The sequence below is a fragment of the Trachymyrmex septentrionalis genome, unplaced genomic scaffold (assembly GCF_001594115.1).
Source record: "Trachymyrmex septentrionalis isolate Tsep2-gDNA-1 unplaced genomic scaffold, Tsep1.0 scaffold132, whole genome shotgun sequence".
Classification (NCBI taxonomy): domain Eukaryota; kingdom Metazoa; phylum Arthropoda; class Insecta; order Hymenoptera; family Formicidae; genus Trachymyrmex; species Trachymyrmex septentrionalis.
Genome location: NW_017304461.1, coordinates 127,207 through 140,216, shown reverse-complemented (window position 1 = coordinate 140,216; position 13,010 = coordinate 127,207). Strand labels below are relative to the sequence as shown.

General features: G+C 30.1%; 1 protein-coding gene across 2 annotated transcripts in view; it reads left to right on the top strand.

Moving 5' to 3' along the window:
* LOC108757134 overlaps nucleotides 1-13,010 on the top strand; it is a 63,310-nt gene that overhangs the window by 6,214 nt on the left and 44,086 nt on the right. Inside the window, exon 1 of one of the 2 annotated variants that reach the window (XM_018501533.1) lies at nucleotides 11,286-11,569. The exons of the other annotated variant lie outside the window; for it this stretch is intronic. The gene's annotated coding sequence lies outside the window, so the exon portion shown is untranslated. Of the gene's footprint in view, nucleotides 1-11,285; nucleotides 11,570-13,010 lie in introns of those variants that run through there. 2 annotated transcript variants of the gene reach the window in all.

Genomic DNA, 13,010 nt, shown 5'->3' with positions numbered 1-13,010 from the left:
ATGATAAATTTAATCAGTTATTGCATCATTTATCGTCAAGTTCAAGAGAGAGAGAGTTTGATTGTTATCACCAGATATAGAAATAATCTCTTGATTTAGGTTCTATTTATAGTAACGATAATAGAAATTTATACGAATCCATTTGTTCATGTTGCTACATAATTCATTTTTAGAACATACGATCTAAATTTCAGGCACTATTCTTACGTTCAATTTCGATAAATAGCCTGCTTATATAAAAAATGTGCCATGAGAAAAATGTCTGCTTGAAAGTAGACGAAATTAACAGAACATTTTGATTATGCCAATCACAGAATCCGATTATATTAATCAGAATTCTAGTAGATTTAATAAAAAAAAAATTCTATTTTTTAGACTAGAATTCTATTTAATCCAATTAGACATTTTTATCAATGTCTCTTCAAATCTTAAACTTGTATACACTGAAAAACGAGATATTGTTTCAACAGTATTATTTTAATTGAAAATAATTTTAGAGATTTATATATATGTATATATATTTTTTTTTTGTAACAACAGTATTAATGAAACAAATATTTATTAAAACAAGACCATAAGTATTTGTTTCATTAATGGTGTTATTGAATTAACAAAATTATTTTCAGTTAAGATAATGTTGTTGATACAATATCATTTCTTCACACACACACACACACAGTATGTGAATTCAACAATGTTTATTGTGCTAAATTGTTATTTGTTACTAGATTTGTTTGCGTTGCTTGTACTTATTGCACTCAACATCTTTGCTTTCTCTCTCTTCAACATTCGAATATATGTATATATATCTTCTTTTTAGTGTAAAAATTTTTGATGATTTCAAGCAATGCGAACAGACCTAATAATACAACGAACATAAATAGAAACGTAAAATGCAATGTAGGATAATATTTAGAATTTACATAACTAAATTCTGAAATTTTCTATTTTCAAGATTACTTTGATTTTTCTTTTTTAATTGTTATCTTATTCGCGAATGTACGAGAATGCAATTTGAGGACGCGATTACGGATTAAATAAACGTGACGAGATTATTATGCAGGATTATTTCTCGGGTTTTGTTAGAGAAAAATCTGTCATAAAAAAAAGCTGTTACATTGATTGATCCCGATTTTTCAGTTGAATGTGAAATATTTCCCAATATACAGCTTGATGCTCAGCTCAATCGCATTTACGTCATCACACACAAACAAATCGGACTTATTTAAATCACAGTGCACTAAACATATTTGACATTCAGCGAGATATGGCTATACATCCGAATATCCTTGCTGCTCAAGACGTTTTTTCGCGTTACGTAACTACTTTGTAAGAAAGAGAGAGAAAACGATTTGGGCATGAAGGAAAAAAAGAGTTACATAAAGAAATAGGTAAGAAGAATGAGAAAGGAATGATAATAATAATAATATCAATAATAAAATTAAGTTTATTATAGAAATTCTAAAACTTAATTAGAAATTCTAGAACAAACAATAACGTAACAATTATATAGCTTACAGTTATAGATAAAAAAACATAAATATAAAGGAATAGGAGTCAACGCTGGGGTTATAAACATACTTAATTTCTAATATTAAGTATTGCGTTGACTCCTATTTTACATGTTTATATTTATGTATATTATTTTTTATAAATAAAAAGAATCTTTAACAAAATTAACTTTTAAGTTAATTTAATCGATTATTATTACAGTTATAGATTAAAAATGCAGATATAAACAACTGCAGATTGAGTATTATAATTAAGAAAATGCTCTGAAAAAAATGTACTAAATCTGAATACATATTTTTTTTAATAATATAAAATAAACACAGTAAATAAATATTTACTCAATAAAAAAATATAGTTAAATCAAATTAATGATTCTTGTTGTAATAAATATATGTTTATATTTAATAAATATTTACTTATTGTTAGAACTACTCAAACAAATATTTATTAAAATTTATTATCTTTTCAGTGTAAACGTCGAGCTAAATACAATTACAGATTAGATATTGATTTTGCGTACAAAGATTTTTATATATATAACTTACAAAGAGATAACTTTCAGAAAGAAAAAGTGTGATTATTGTTATTATCTAAACTATTGTTTGAATGATTCACTGGTTATCTCGTAAAAGTGCAAAATACGTTGTTGGTAAAGTCAAACATTTTCGGTTTTTTTTTTATTTTATTTTTTTTGCGTAACATTGCAGAGCATTGGCGTGATAATCGATTGAGATATCTTGAGTTGTATTTTTTAATCCAACTGCCTTTTTAAGTCAGACTGAAAATAGATTTACTGCGCAAGATTAGATTGTTACGACAAAGTAACAACAATATCGCGTTCATTATTTTTTCGTTCACGCCGTAGAAGCGCGAATTAAGATTAACTACTATTCTATCGTCTACATTCTTTAAACCGCTTACAAAAAGGATTATCGTTGCATCGAGTTATGTAGATTATATGTTGTAATAAAAAAATGTATCTGGGTCTGTGACATTCGACATATGCAACCAGTTTATGTATTCATACGCAATACAATGTAATCGTTGACACAGCAAAACGTAGTCGTGGATATAAACGGATAATTGCATAAAAACGGTTATATAAATTTATTATGTGCAGGATAAAAAAGATATATTTAATTAATCGAATGTATGGAACAGTCTTTTTATATAGTAACAATAAGACAATTGATAATTTAAAGACGTAAAGATAGATTACATGTATTAATCACGAATATTTTTATTTTGTCTTACGCAGATAACCTTTTGAACCAAATATGAATAATTAATACCATTATATAAACTTATCTTTTTTCATTTACATATTTCTTACAAGTTGATTTGCATTCATTATGTTCTCTTATTACAAAAAAGCATCACAATTTTTTATTTAATTATTAAAATATTTTATATATACATGATTTCATTTCAAAATAAAAGCAAGGATATTCTCTGGCGATTCTTGTAACTTTCGGAATATCTGCTGGCATCATAAACTACGAAAGATCCGACATCCAGGCGACCTCTTCAATTTGTCGCCGGCTAGGGTCAACTCGATTAAAAAAGGTTACTTGTCCGACCGCGAATAATCTCTATTATGACGTTGCCTTTCTTCGTTATGCTCCGTACGTGCAACATACATGATTCTTTCACTCTAAGTCTACAATTACATTTCCTACGTGATTATTCATAATTATGTTATTTGTTCCCAACTTCATATATTTTGTAGAATGTCGCAGAAAAGCGCAAAAATATTGGAAATATTTTACCATGACAATATAAGTAGCTTTAAATTAACTCTTGATTTATACGATGTCGAAAACAACCGAACACAATCGAAGTTATGTAAAAGATATTTCGCTAATTCCAGTGCTTAAAATAACATTGACTGGATGTTTACAGTTTGCAAAAAAGTGACTTATACACACATACACTTTGCAAAAATCGTTTGAAGTAAGGTTGAAGATGCATCGTTCGCATCGCATGTGAGAATACTAGCGATTGTTCTACGTTTGCGCAATGATAAAAATCAGGTATCTAGCACTACTAATTGTATACGAATCTAGCAGCATCTTAATGTATTCCTAGCACTTGCGGAAGCAATCGTAACAAGCATCATTTACAGAGAAAAATTCTTGCTTTTATATTTAAAATTAATTGCATCATTAATTGCATCAAAATATAAATTGAATAAAAAGCAATTATACAAAGATCTTATTTAAAAAATACAATTCAATATAAATTTCAGCGAGTAAATAATTTCATTATTCCTGCACCAAATGTGAAAATATCTATATTTTGCATTTAATTTACACACGATCGAAAATGGAAAGTACTTAAATAAAAAACCCAATCTTATTTGATAATCTTTTACGTGATATTAGCAACCTTATTACTGAATACCTCGTTTCAATATATTTATAGCGATACACTTTTCATACCTATAATCATATTTGTCTCGTTATATAATGGATTAACTTTACGATAAGAAAAGAGAGATTCTCAGTTTTTTTTTAAGTATTTATTTTCCATTATCCATCTAGGCGCATATACGAATATGTTGAGTTAAGTGGTCAATGGCTTTCTCTTGTAAAAAAAGATATGCGATTTTGTAAACGGAGGGAAACTCGCCGTTTCTAACTTAACATTCAGTCTGTTATCCTTCCTACATATCCTCGCGTGATATTCCGCACGCGGATCGGCGTATTTCGCGATACTATGATTTTGCAATATCCGCATTCACGCACACACTTGCGAATGCAAACTGCATGCTTACGAAGCATTAACATCGATCCCTGTATAGTTGTCACGTAAAAGAAATGGGACTGCTTACAATACTTTGATATTATCAAATGAGTAGATCTGCGATAGAGAGTAAGATAATATTTAAAAGAGGTATTGTATTCGTCGAAATATAAGGAAATAAGGAATTAGTAATAATTAGGAACAAATAATTACGGAATCAAGATAAAATAACATATAGCATTTCTTTTGTACCTATAATTATTTCATTAAAATAGCGATCAAAGATATGAAATTATATGGATTATCCTACACTCGTATACGATATTTAATAGCACATGCTAAGATTAAAAGATTAATTAGAGACGAAAATGGAAGTGTCAAAGAATACTTTTAGAGTCGTAGACGATCGCAATCTGGCCGATTTTGCATAGAATTTATATATTTAGATCCATAACTACATTTGTATATGGTATAATCACGTGATCGATTTATAATTTGTTAATTATTTTTATAACTCAGATGAGGTCGATTTTTACTGCTTGCAGTCTTGAGTGATCTTATCTTATTGGTTTCTTGTGTGCAACTGTGTTATTACATATAATTGTAACAATCAATTTGATGCTGATAGCAAATCTAAAAACCTTAATTGCTATATGCAAATAAATTACTATATGCGATTCTTTTTTATATAAAAATTAAAATAATTAATTATTGCATTCCAGAAGAATACATACTATATATAACATTAAATCCAAATTTCAAGATTATAATTTATCCTTACTTGTGATAAAAAAAATGGAAATTAATTTATTATTATTACTCTTCCAAATTTATTATATACCTTCCGGAAGAAATAAAAACCTTTTTACAATGATTTACAATTTTAGATTTATTAAAGTCTGTACAACTTTACTTTTCTCAGATCAAAAGAAAAGAGCCTTTTGACGAAAAGAGCCTAATAATAATTAATTAGATTTAATGTGCAATAATACATCATAGTCCGTTATTTAAATTAATTTAAAGTACTAGGAGCAAAAGATATTCCTCATTTATCTTATGGTACGTTAAATATTTCATGTCGAGTAACGTATAACATTCAACAAAGTCGGCGCTCTTGTTTGTTTTCCTTTGTGGCGCGCGGCGTAGTACGTACGTGCGTAGGCAAGGTCTCCGCGTAATCATTCGTATGGTGCCGCTCGAACAAGCAAGTGATATGGTGCGGTCCTCGTGTTCTCTCTGTATGTATTATCTACGAAATGCGATCGGCGACGAACAAACGAAAAGACAGCAGGCGTGAATTCCCACGGACAATTAGCGATTGAGGCATTTCTACGATTCGGAGGTGTACCGCAGCATCAGATCTATTCATCTCGCGCTCTTTATTCGTCCGACATGAAAATCGAAAGACCGTGGGGTGGGAATTATACATTGTTATTTCATCTCGATGATAATTGCTGGCCTAAAGCGTTGTTTCGGATATATCGGGCGCTCTAAATTTTTCGTCGATCTAGATGGAACTCTTAACTCGTGCTTTATTGTGCTTTCTTGAAGTAACTTAATTAGTAGCCCGAAGTAACACGAATCGAATTACTCGAGTAAAGAAAATCACGATGCACTAGATAATAATTAACTCAAAATTCAAGGAAATAAATTTGTTTTCAGCGTAAGCTTGAGTGTTTTTCAATAAGAATCACAGATGACACGGAGAATCATTACATCCATATTGTTTACCAATGTTAAACAAAGATGAAATTATCACTGTATAAAGCTGTGATCAGATTACAAATTCAGATTGAATTAGAATTCAATCAAAGCAAAATTCACTGAACTTGAGATTGGTTTCTTTCTTCTGATTAGTTAAATTTTAATTCAATCTCTTATCTTAATCTGTAGGCTGATCATAGCTTTATATTGTGTCTCTTTTTGAAAAACTCAAATTTATATTGAAAACAAATTTATTATTTTGAATTTTAAATTAATTATTATGTGACTAGTATCGCAACATTTTTTAAATTGAATTTGGGCGTGGTCAAGTTGACGCTATGAATGTTTCGAAGAATTTGATTGATCAATCGAAAGAAAGAATTTTACTAATTGATCAAAAAATGCTTCGAAGCATTTGTTGTGGCAACTCGTTCGGACTTTGTTTGGCAGTGCGTGAATATTTTGAATCAACTAACGCGGTCGGCATTTCGACCGGTTTTTTTTTTTGCGACTTACAGCTTACTTTGAGTCCGTTCCATTTCACGCTTGATGCGCGTGATGTATCATTTTATCTTTCTTTAATATTCGGTGAACAACAAGGATAAAATGATATATCATGCGCATCATGCGTGAAACGGAACGCACCTTTTGTTTACTCGTAGTCGCTTTTTCATTTGCACGATGAAATTCCAGCGAGCTATCGATCGCGTGTATCTTCACGTTATTATCTCTCAAAAACACGATTATTCCATGCGAACAGTTAACTGTTATTGGTCCGCGTGTTTAACAAAACTTGATAGCCGCGATCTGCAAGTATATACGTCGAAGTGATTTATCAGAACAGATATCTAATAATACGATTTATGTCCATTTCTACCATTCTATATTGTAGATTAACTTTAATCTCGATTCAATTCACTCTTCTTTTTCTCTAGAAAAAGAAAATTTTCTTTAAAAATTAGACAAAAATAAAGAGTAAGTTAATCTGAGATTAAAGTTAATTTTATACACGTTGGAAATGGGTTAGGAATTAGGCAATTAAGTCCGGAAAATATGATGAGAATAACAAATTATTGTTTTATTGCGACAATAACGAGCAACCGTGGTTGTAACGTGTTGCAACAAACGAATCTCTCGAATAGTCGAAATAATGGTAGACCGTATATGACGTACCGATCGTTCGGTAATAACGATTTGTGTATTTCGTAAGCGTGTCACCGTATAATTAACGTCGAGAGTGTTGTGCAAAGTGTCGCGCGATCGTAATTAATCGCATTTTCGCAAGTGTGGTGTTGAGTGAATGCAACGATGAAAACTGAGAGGAAGAGAAGGCCTCGGAGGCATCAGGCGACGGCGGAGCAACGGTGGAGTAAGTAATTTACTATTCATTATTTTGAATTTTAATTATTTATTTTCATTTACTAAAATAAGAGGCAGAGAAAAAAAGATTTGGTTATGAAAATTTTCAATAGAAGCCTTTCTTTTTTAATTTAAAACTAAAATTTATAACATATAATTTTATAATAACGCACAATAGAATAAAAAAGGATGATACTGTGCCCTTAATATTTTTAATTAATTTGGATAAGTATATTATTATAGATTACACATTAAATTTATTAATGTTACAATTATTTTAATGATTAATTGGTTAAAAGACGAATAGTGAATTTGATACTTGCGAGAATTATTTTTTATAAAAAATATTAATTTAAACTATATTAATTTTGATATATATTTGAATATTGCAGATCTCTCTCTTCTCTCTCTATCTCTCCTCTCTCTCATTATATTGTGATTACACTCCGCTGCTGCGCATCGTACCGTGAGTGACAAATTCTGTTTTAATTGAAGGTAATAGATTTCTATTAGAGTCTGCCGTAGATAGAATTACATCATATACATACATGTAAGATATATATAATGTATTGAGTCAATTAAAAGAGAAAATAAAAGAATAATGCAGACAAATGTAATTAATAAATTACAGATAGATCCATTACCTTGATATGGACGGACTAGAATAGATTAGTTTTAATATTTAATCCTGAATAATGTGTACAATTTATCATATACATATAATGATGTGTTATATATTTTATATATAGAAAGATTCGATTGAGAGTACTATGAAGATTGAAATAGTATTGTTTTGTCAATTTTAGTATTTTGTATATAATTAACTTTGCTTGTCTTAGCGCTGAGACACAGACCGTGTCTCCAGATTAAATCTGAATTAGCGTTGCCTTAAAAATAATAAAAAATAAATAAAAACATAAGAAATATAATAATGTTATAATAATTAAAATATTTACATACCATATTGTTAAAACAAGAAGCTTTTATTTAAATTTCTTCATGGTGTTCGAATCTTTTATATGGACAACGAGAAATGGACAAAATTTACGTGCATTGTATTATATAGGTATATGAAATATAAAGAAACTGGTATGTATAATGCATGATATGGAAAATTGTTAATATTTAATTTTTTTAATTTTTTTTTTCCCCCTTTCCCAAATATTGTTTAAATAAAACACTTGTAGACTATTTTCTGTATCTGTTTTCAGGATTAAATATTATATAAATTGGCGTATAAGACAGTAAAATATTAAAATGCTTCGAATATACTTTTTAATATGTACATTATAGGCATAAATAGAAAGACAGGAAATATTTCATAATTACATAACACAATTAATACCTTTCAATTAATATATTAAATGTAAAAAAATATGTTTATTTTTATAATTCGTCAATTTTATTCTAATTTGTTATAGTCTATTCATTTATATTTATTGATTGTTTTATTGACTTAAATTTGTGTTAATATTTTCTATCAACAATTTTTATTTTTTATAATCTTTATATCAATTATTTAATTGCTATAGCATGTGAAATATATACACAGTGCATAAGAAACCAAGTTTGAAATTTCATATACATATCATTAATATTAATTATTAATTTAAACATTGTTACGTTTTCGATATTTTTATATCAGTACTTCCGATTTTGTTTAATCTTCAGAACTCGCCATTAATGCATTGTATGATGATGTAGGATGTTTTATATAATAATAATAATATACAATTAAAACAATTTAACAAAAATTACATAGCGGAGAATATTACATATAATTAAGATTGGATTCTTTTTCCTGCTTTCGTGAAAAAGACGAGGTTTGATATTCCGAGAATTTTCGCTAACAACAGGACATATTAGTAACATGGATCATTACAGCGAAGTAAACTTCAGCGCGATGCGGGTAACGCACTTTACTTTCACTAATAACGACTGGCGACGAAAGTTATTTGTCGTGCTTTGAATTTAACATATAAAATTCTATCAAAGTATTACTCATCGGTCACTTTCTTTCGGAGAATTAACGTTGATTGCTAAATCATTTATTATAGCGCGAAGAGAAATTACTTCCGTTGGTGCAAGATCAATGACCTTCACTTAAATTTTCTTCAATATTTTACACATAAACAGCATATAGGTATAATATTTATTATACTCTCTAAATCTGAATCAGTGAATAGTCACTAATTATCCAGTGGTATACTTGGCACTGATAATCAGTGAAGTTCAACTAAAAAAGAAAGAATATTTCAGCATTATATTATATAACTAAAATACTGATATTTGCATTTCAATCTTTCAATATCATATTGAATTTAAGCACTAAAACAAGGTTAGATCATCAAGTTTAGATCACACAATAAAGGATTCGCTAGGTTAAAAATCTCATATTTAATTCACACTGATTACCAGTGGCATACTTGGTACTGATATCATCCAGTGATTCAGATTTAGAGAGTAAGTATAACTAACACACTCTTATTTAATACAATATAAGTTTAAATACGATTTTGAATTAAGAAAATGGAAACTCTACAATGAAATACTCTTAATGAAACATGAAATATCGCTCGTATTTAATATCAATATTTAGCTTGATTCGAGCTTGATTTCTTGTCGAGGATTATACGAACGGCGTCATCGTCTGACGTGTTACGTAGCACAGAATGCATGTTTCATTTCGCTGCGTGATGAGCGAACAATATAGCTGAGGGAAAATAAGGATATTTTAAGATACAAAGGACACACAAAACATACGAGCGTAAGGCCTTGCGATTGCATCTCATTCATTCATTCTCGGAGACGTCGCAGGTACCTATACACTTCCGCAGCCGTTTCGTATCGGCGCGTAGGTATATATATATATATATATATATATATATATATATGTATTATCTCCTACATGCGTGGAAATTGCGTAGGTGTGTAGTGCGTTAATGACACCGTTGCAAATAAACTGATGCCGCCCCTTCCGGTACTTTGTGGCGCCGTGCTCATTCCGTTTACTTTTAATTACTCGCAGCGGCATATTTTGTTTGCCAAGAACGTACGATATTAATACATGAACGCGTTTGCGAACTACTTGTCACATTTCATATTTCGTATTTCAACTTTACTAAAGCTATGAGAAATTCCAAGTATTACAAATATACTGATAATATTTTCACAACTGCTCTGCGTCTTTTTTTTTTGCTATTGTAATGTACATATACAATGTATTTAAAGAAAACATTTTTAAGTGTGTAGCTTTAAATCATATCAACTTTATTGATACAACTTGAGTCGAAGCTTAATTTAAAACATTCTAAAAATATCATGTTATACTGAAGCTCTTACAATCAGATTAATTAGAGTTTAATAATAGTCACTATAATATTTACGTATCTCAAGAAAATATCATAAGAAACGATTAAGCTTGATTAAACTTAAATTAAACTTCACAATCGAATTAAAGCCCATGAGGAATTTGAATGGACAATTGCTTAGCATTTCATTCATTATTACTTATATATGTAACAACGAATAATTAATATATTATTAATTTTGTATTATATATTATTATTATTATATATAATATAAAACTAATAATAAAATTAACAATACATGTTAGTAAATTCGTCATTATTATCTATTGTTATATCGAGTTTCTCATATAAAGGGATCCAGCCTAATGCCATCTTAATCTGAAGCCTGATAATGATTTATGACCATTAGCCCGGCCCTGAATAATTGCATCTACCTTAATTGCGAGCGCATCTGCACAGGTGCACACCATTAACGCGCGCTATTGTACATGCACACGTACACATTCATACATACACGCACACACACACACATATATATATATATATACATATATCTACCTGCGTCTATATACCTACCTACCTGCCTGCCTGCCTACCTACCTACCTGCGAATGCCGAACTGTTGACCAACCGCTCACTGAGCGAGTAGACGCCATCTATAGCTCGACGTCGTTTCGCCCGGCGAGCAATCGCAATCGCGTCAGTTGGTGCTCAGCTGCCGTGTTGTGTGCAACGTAGATATAGGTATCTCTCGGATCGATATCGAAGGAAGTCACTCGGCAACGCGCCCCTTTAATATCAAAAATCATACGTTACTCGCGTAGCCAAGCACCAAACGCCCGGAATTCTTCGATCTACGTGGACGTCGCTAATCCTCGTGCTCGCGTATCCTCTTCGATCATCCTGAGAAACGCATCTTTCACGTACAAATAATAACAGGTAGGCGTAAATCAAGAATCACCATCGACGAGAGACAATTCTTTTAGCTGCGAGTCGTTGCATCTCCCGTGCATGAATTATAACGCTTGACGATGAAATTAATCCGAGTTGAGTGAATTCCTGTGCACATCTGTTTACAATTTTCGTTGCTTCTTTAAGATTGCACACTGAAAAGAATCGAGTAATAGTTACCAAATGTTGAGTAAAATAATTTCGATAAAAAATGTTTGGTTATATAATATAATATAAAATAATTATATTTTTTTTAATATTTAGTAAATATTATAAAATATAATATAACTGTTTGATAATAATTAATAGATATTTAAGGAAGTACAATTATTTTTGGTTATATTATATAAGTGAACAATTGATTGAAATTATTTCATTAAATATTTAGTAATTATTACCTTTTTTTTACATTTTTTCAGTACATTAGAAATTAATATTGTAGGAAAATTTAGTAGGACACAGACGATGCTGATAAAATTAAATGGCAAATCATCGAACGCGTTGAAAATTATTGATTGAATGAAAAAATTAATTGATATATGATGAATAAATATTTTTTTTTATTTGTATTATTTTCTAATTATTATTAATAGAGCATTCCTTTGTGCCGTGATTTAAACATCACGTTTCGTGGTCAGAACGAATGTTATGTCCGTTCTACATTTTTAGATAAAATCTCAGCTTATCGATCTGTGACTCGGCAAGCAAACTTATGCACGCCGCGATTGCAGCTGCACCGGTAATTTAAGTTACCTAACTTTGATTAGGCTCTATTCCTCACGTCCCTTCCTAGATTGCGGTGTGTGTAGAAAACAAAGAAGATTGAAAATTGAATAGGAGTTTATTCGTATTGTGTGTGTGAAATGCCCGAAACAATTCTCGATTCTGAAAATATTTACTCAGCTGAATGATAGCGATAGTGATAAGTGTTTAAATTAAGAGAGTCGGAAATGTCGGATCATAAGGAGGTAACAGATCGTAACAATGATTTACGAGATTAATTTAATGTACACACTCGTTACCGTGATGCACGTTAAGGGGGTATACCCACCTAGACGGTCGAAAAAAAGCCTATTTTCTGGAATTTTTTAAAGAAAATCTATAGGAGTTATGCAATTAATTTTTTTCCAAAATGATTGTGTACATTTTCGAGAACATTTCAATTTTTTTATTCATGAAAATACAATAGAATGGCTGAATAAATGAGACATCCGCCAAGAGCAGCAAAAAAATGTGGTTCTGCGGTAGACAGGCCTGTGTCATCTGTAATCATCAGAATCAAAAAATTCAAAAAGAATATTAAACTTGGTATTATAATTTAGTCTTTGACGTATGCGATTTTGAAAATATGGCTTTTTGACAAAATGGCGGCAATTTGAATATAACAAAGCGATTTTTAGGTAAAAATACGATCTTATTTCGCCGATTA